This window comes from Capra hircus, chromosome 5 (assembly GCF_001704415.2).
Source record: "Capra hircus breed San Clemente chromosome 5, ASM170441v1, whole genome shotgun sequence".
NCBI lineage: Eukaryota > Metazoa > Chordata > Mammalia > Artiodactyla > Bovidae > Capra > Capra hircus.
The window spans coordinates 14,772,657-14,780,021 of record NC_030812.1 but is presented as its reverse complement, the minus strand read 5'-3'; positions in this window follow the sequence as shown (position 1 = coordinate 14,780,021).

Sequence of the window (7,365 nt, the reverse complement as noted above, 5' to 3'; positions counted from 1 at the left end):
TTATGTGGAAGATCCACATTAATCCGAAGCCCAAGAAGCCGGATACGTGGGCAGCTATTAACTGGGCTGGCTGTGGTCGAGGGGCCGCTGCTTCTTCCAATCCCGGAGAGTTCGGCGTCCGGGCGCTCTCGGCGCTTACGAACCCGTGGCCTTTCCTTTCTTTCTGGAATGCGGCGGCGTGTGGATGTGGTGGCAAAGGGAGAGGGAGGCCGAGCAAGGCATTGAAAGCATTATACCAATAGCAACCTCATTTCTCCACCCTCTCCCGCCCTCCCCTTGGTCCACGATTTTATCATTAGATCCAGATTATTTTAACAAACCCCGATAGGCAAAGTGCCTCCTAAGGGTCCTTACTATAGGCCAGAGGGGTTACACAAAGGGGTTTATGAAAGAGGAAGGCGTTCATCGTGGTTTTTAAAAGATGATTATTTTACTTTTAAAGAGTCGCGATGGAATTTGGAAAAGCGCGTACGGGCAGCGACGGGCGCGCGCGGAGCTGGGCGCACTGGCTAGGCGGCGTCCCGGCGCGGGCTGGGCCGGGGCTCCGGCTCCCGCCCGAGGGGATGGGAGGAGGCTGGGGAGCTGGCTGCTCTCTGAGGGCAGAGTAGCGCTACGGGGTGGAAAGCCCCTCTGTGAGGCTTTAGAACTGCCTTTGGTTTCGGAGGATCCCGCCGCGTCGGAGGGAAAAGCGTTCAGTGCCTTGGGCGAGAAAAGGCCGCCATTAGCAATAGGCCTCTTAAACTGGCAAATTTGGTGAAAACTCCCATAAGTTGGGCATTAAGGGTTGCGCCCTCCACGAGAGGCCTCCGCCCGACAGCCTTTCTCGTACAGGCCTTAGCCGCGCCGATGGCGTCTCCCCAGCCCAGCGGGGCAGCAACCCCGCAGCCTTGGGCACACCGGGCACCCCCGATCCTGGCGTGGCGAGGCCAAGCCCAATTCTGGCGAGCCTCCGGAAGGGCTCGGCAATCTCCATATTCTTCAGGGTCTTGGCTGACCTAGGACTCACTGGAGACCGTCTTCGAGGCCACAATGTGCCGCCCAGCCGGGCAAGAACAATGATGGAGCGCTCCGCATCTCAGACTTGCGCCTCAACACTGCTTTAGAAGCGCGGCGGGTCTTCAACCCAGATCGGGCCGAGTGGACCCCGAACAGGCGGCCCCGGAGCCGCAGCCTCGCTCTCTCGGGATGCTTCTCCGGAGCAGGGGCACGAGATCGGTTAGTTCACGTGGCACCGCGCCGGGCCTGGTCTTGAGCGCTCACTCGGGCTCCTGCGAGTTGACACTATTCCTGAATGATGTAACTTTTCCTGTATTATTATTACTATCTCCAAAGCCAGACAGCCGGCATCAACCACTAATTGTTAAATCTCCAAGGGGCGCAGTCAAAGAAAAGCTTTCGGGGACTGCGGTGAGGGAGAATTCCAGATTGCACCAAGGCGCAGGAACTCCTAGCCTGGCATCCAGGGATGGGAGGAGGGGGCAAATGTGGCGGGGGTTGGGCGGGAGGGCAATGCCAAGGAAAAGCTGGCGAGAAGGTACCCTGGAGCATCCTGTCCGTGCTTAAGGCGGAGAAGTAGGCTGTGCGCTTCCTGAGCTCCTGCCAGCGGATCCTGGACCGCCCCTGTAGGAACGTTGGATGTTATCTACTCAGTCTTATGCGGGTTGATGATTTTTTATTCTCTCCTAGCCCCTTCTGTACCTTACCTTCAGATGCTCTGAAAGTACTTTCTCTAATAGACACGGGGAGGGTAAGATAAATGGTCATTTAATAGGTTTTTCAGAAATTCACAGCAGCAAGAACAACGCCTTGCTGATTTGAGGAAATATACAAACAACTCCTAGCTATAAACTTAGTTACATCGTAGAGCTCTGTCAGCTTGTTTATAAATATGCGTCTTAAGAGCCCTAAATTCCCCGAAAAACATTCGGTGTCTCTTAAATAAAAGACATATGATGCAAGCTCTAGAGTACTTGTAAACCAATAAAGGTCCAGCTCGCAGAGAAAACTACAGGAGAGCCAGGGTCGACAGCTGCATAGGAAAGCTGTTTCCACCCCACACCTCAACCCCACTTTTGATGGTAGTGGTTGGTGGGATGGATGCAAGGTGTCACCAACCCCACTTAGTATCCCTGAAGCCTCTTGGAAATGCAAACATATTACACAGAATCCCGTATGTTTGGGGACATGTAACCACATGTGCCCAAAACAGAGGGAACAGCTAATGACCAGCTCCCATAACGAATGCTTAATCTGCAGTTTTTGGCAAGAAGCTGAGTCTCTGGTTGCCAAGAGCTGAGTTAAATGGATTCTGAGAGGCTGAGATGCAGGTTATGGTCACTTCACAGCTCTAACCATTGGAGCATTAAATAATAAAATAATACTAATTAAAACAGCAATAGTTAAATGATTTCTGGAAGTCATAAGAAGGGAGAAGAAACTGGAGGCTAATTGGGTTGGAGTCTGTCTCATTCCCCCTTAGATCTACCTGGACATTTTCTGCCCGGTGCTTTGAAGATAACCTTCTTAGAAATTGACCATAGCACTTTGATAAATACTTGGAACTACTCTATTCAGAGCGGACATTGAGCTTTCCTCTTCCGCAGGCTTTAAAAACCTGCTTCTAATCCACATTCCTTATCCTAGCCCTCCCCAGTTCCAACCAGTTAGCATGGCTAGGGCTCCAGGGACCAGTACTTAAGGAATCATGGCTGGCAAGAGAGACTCAGTTTATTAAACCACATTCTCACTGGGATTTTATCTCAGCACACTCAGTCATCATTCTCAGGCCCTTATTTCCTCCACCTTTCTATTTTGCCTTGGAGAGAACTGTTCGTCACTTTCCATACCTGGAACCCGGGTTCCAAACCCAGGATTCAGCTTCCCATCTTTCATATTAGTCAAGAAATTTACCTGGCTGATAGCACTTGCAGGAGGTGGTGGGAATGGGGTGAAAGTGGAGTAGGAGAGGGGATGTAGGAGTAGGAGACAGAGATGGGAGGACATCCACTTCTTTTAAATCCTAATAAAATTTATGACATTCTAGGATGCCAGGGCTTTCAGCTCCCTGAATAGAGCTACTGATGCTTCTTCTTCTTCCCACCTTCTTGATAAGACTGAGGCACAGTGAGTCAGGAAGGAATGTGCAGAGTCCTGGAAAGGAAAAGGATGAGGGTTAACATGACCTACTGCAGGTCTCAGCCTCTTTGCAACACTGTTTTCTTATTCCTCTGGCACCAAGGATGCTAACAGTGGGAAGGCTAGTTTGTGAAGTGACTCTGATGTTCCGATTTGAAGTTACATTTAACATTCTTGCAACCAGTTTGCGGTTGCTGCTGCTGTTGTTAGGTGCCAGCTCCCCAAACACAGTGATTTGGGGTATGTTTAAAGTCTTCTTTATTTAGCACCCTTTAGAGCCTAGAATTAAAGTATCTGAGTAAACTCAAACTAGTTAAAGTCTGTTGAAATGACCGACCCCAACCCCCATTGCCCCACACACAAAGGTAATTCAGCTAAGTCAAGTTCAGATAAAGGATTGGCTGCCAGTTTGACTTATTACATTTAAAAAAATTCTCACGGTCTGAAAGCTGCTTTTGATGCTCCCCTCCCCCACGAGAATATATTTTGGGAAATGAAAAATATTTTGAGTACATGCATCAAAGCAACAGTTTTTGTGTATACCACTATGGTTCCTTTCTCAACTTATTGAGAGAAATATCACACTTATATAGTAATAGTGGGAATGTCAAGATAGGGTTGCAAGAATTCTCATCTTAGCCCTTTCTTTTTTTGGCAAGAGTTTGAGGCATATTGGTAAGTAACGCTAGAAAAAATGCGTGCTGAATTAGATGAACTATGACAAATGGAGAAAAGCAAAAGTCTGGAGAGGGGAGGGGAAGCTGGGTAGAGGGAAAACTCTCATGAAAAAGTACTAAAATAATTGAATGTCATGTATGATGGCAAGAAGCCAGCTGGCCTCATGTTTTGTGTGTGCTCTGCTGCTGTTTTCCTTCCCTGGCTTCATCTTCATCCTTCCCACAGCTCTACAGACATAACAGATACAAAAATGTATTTTGCATTGAAGCAGCTCAAGCAGTTTTCATCAAAATAATGTATATATACAAACCCAAAGAAACATTTAAGCTTTTCTTTAAAATAGATGTCCCAATCCAGCATCAGCTACTCTGGAAAGCACTCCTACAGATTAAAGTATAACTTTGTCATATATTTGAAGCTTCTGTATTTTAAGTAAAAAAAAAAGACAGTGGCCTGAATTTTAATGATTCCTATCACAGTCTTTCAAGTGTGCTCTTAATGAAGCTCTCAAATAGGTTAAATTTACCTGTGATTTCAATCATAGTAAATATTTTGGCATTTTAGAAATCCATAGGCTTTTTCAAAGACCTATGCTTGTTTTTGAATTTCAACTTGTTTCAGTAATAGTTACTTACAAAGTTGCCCTTAAAGAGAGAAATGGACTTAATTTCTGCTCTCCAAAAGGATCTAATTTAAATGTGAAAGTCTAAGATGACTATTTTCCCCACTTGCAAATATTTTGACTTATCTAACATGTCATTTACTGTAGAAATGTATTTTATTACAAATATTAAAAAATCATCATTCAACTGCGATAATCTACCTTTATTTCTCATTATGACTCTCGTCATTGCTCCAGGAAGTTGTGAATATAATAAAATAAAAAGAAACTTAAATCTCTATGACACATGCACTTTCGTATAGTGTATAGCTGTATTCAATTCCTAAATCCAGATTTCACTAGTATATTATTAATCGCTTACCTATAACATGTCTTCCACCGTTTTGAGATGTGAATTATTTAAACTTCTACCCAGTATGTTTTCAATACATTTTTTCCTGTTGATTTGTTAGGTAGGTCTTAAAGACAGGACTTGCTTTCAAGAAGATGCTGCGCACTTTTACGCGTTTAGTTTTCCAGTCTCTGGGAGAGACTTCCTAACATTGCAGTATAGGTAGAGGCAAAATGACAGGACGAATGTTTCTCCTTTGGACTGGAATTACACATAAGTCCATGGTCTTTAAACAAATCTGGCCAGGGTAGGGCCAAAAGACATAATCAAGGCAGATACAAACTGAGAGAAGCAGATTCTCCTCCCATTAGACCCCTCCAGCTACTGTGCCCCTCCCTCGCCCTCGAAACCCTTTTGCCTCGAGTCAAGAAAACGGTGTGGGTGCAGAGGAAGTGCGGTTAGAACGCGCCTCACCGTAAGTAGCTGAAAGCCATTCGTAATCGAGTTGAAGCTCTTTGCCGCGGTGCTTGATAAATTCGACAGGAAGAAGAAAAACGCGTTTATTACAACAAGGATTAGCCGGGGAGTGGGGAGGAGGTCCCGTAGAGAGCGCCAACTCCTTCATTGGAAAAATCATTAAAGAACTTAAGAGAAAGCTCAACTTTAATATTTATTCACTTCTTTGCATCCTCTCCTGCCCAGCCCCAACAATTCTGCTGTGAATTTTTATAAGGGAGCTTTAACTTGTAAAGTGCCCTGAGCAGAGATGCGGAATGAAAATGTCTCTGTGGCTCGCGTTCGGAGAGCCGAGCTGCTGGGACACCCCTCACCCGGACGCAGGCTGGACACGCGGCTGCGAGCGGCGCCCGGCGGCGCGAACCCGCATCCCAGAGCCGGCACTCCGGTTCCCCCGCAGCCGCGGTCGACCCCACGCCGGCGCTCTCCAGTCGCGAACCGGACAAGGCTGCGAGCCGCGCAAACTTCGGAAGGCCGGCCGCCGCGATCCCTGGCCAGCGCGGGTCGCCACCTGGAGCGCACCTTAGGTGGGGTGGGGGGGTAGGACCACCCTGCCGGCTACCGGCCGGGGGAGCCGCAGGGCACCGCCCGAGCGCGCCTCTGGGGTGAGGGTTGAGTCTTCAAACGCCGCCTGAGCTGACCTCAAAGCGGTAGGCGAAGTCACCTACCGGCGAGAATGACGCTGTGGTTGAGAGCATATGTGGAGGAATCTCTATTCTGAGCAAAGAAAATGAAGTTTCGCTTCTCCTGAAAACTTAAAAAGAGCCTCCACGACTGCAGAAAGAAGTTAGTGGTTAACCGATTTGCTGTTACTGTTTCATCAGTGGTGTTCTCCCTCCTTTAATGGCTAACTCTTGGGAAAACGACATATTTTAAGCCTTCCATCCAAATATTGTTATTGGCAAATAGATCATCCAACCGTCCCCTGGTCAGGACAGGGCACTTTTTGTTTCACAAGTTGGCAGTCGGCATTAATCCATATCACAAACTGCTGCTGATTTGGGGGCTGAAGCAGAAGACGCGTCATTCTCTTTAACAGTAACGTATACTCGTGAGTGTGTGAAGCGGCGCGCACACTCACTCTTCTCCCTGCCTTCCACGGGGAATGAGCCCCTCTCTAATGGGGGAAAGCCAGGTTTCGTCCTGATGGCAAGAGGCTCCTAGCGGGTGGGTTCAATGCCAGGCAATGGTCCGGTCTTCTCTTAAGATCTTGCTTTGCAGTAAACATTTCTTAACCTTTACTGGATTAAAAAAAAAAATGTCCTTTTTGTTACACTGACGCACTACCTCTAGCAGGGTGGCGCCCGCCGCCTGGGAAGATGTCTGCTAAGAAGGAATCTCCTAGACCTTAGCGGATTACGTCATTTCTTAGCTCCCCAAGGCAGACGCCCCCAAGGAGGTGTGCTGTAGTCAGATCAGTTAAATACTTTCCTGGGTTCACAGTTTGCTCTTATAAAACGTCATGAACGCACAATTTATTAATGACGTTCAAATATAAGAAGCAATTAAAGTATTTACTGCTTTTAAGAGTCCTTCGGCGACTCTTTTTCAAGTTCCCCAAAAGAAAGGGCGAAAAAATGGCTCTAAATAATTCATTTATATTAGATTCTTTGTTAAACTTCAACCACTTGTGCAATACCAAATATATGTGTGTGTACATATATATATACATACACACACACACACACATATATGTATATAAGCTGAGTTCTGGAGGACTTAGTTTTACAGAACTAATGTGAGGGGAAATCTCTTTAATGCACTAACTTATAGGGAACCCCCATATTCCCAATAAATTCATTTCAGGTTAACATTAATGAAATGATTTGTTTTGCTCTGTGTTTGGTTCACATGTCCTGCTTTTGGGGAGAGGGAGATGCAGTCATTCCTTTGCTAGAGTAAGAATTGCTCAATAATTCAATTGAATTAAAGAAAATCTAAGTAACCGATTACTCTGTGTTTAGTAAGAATGCCCTTTAATCTTGTATCCTTTTTCATGTTACTACAACTCTGGATGTTGTCTTGGAGTTTCAAAAGAAGTATAAACTTCGGCAAAATAAAGGAAAAAGACTTTATTAATGTA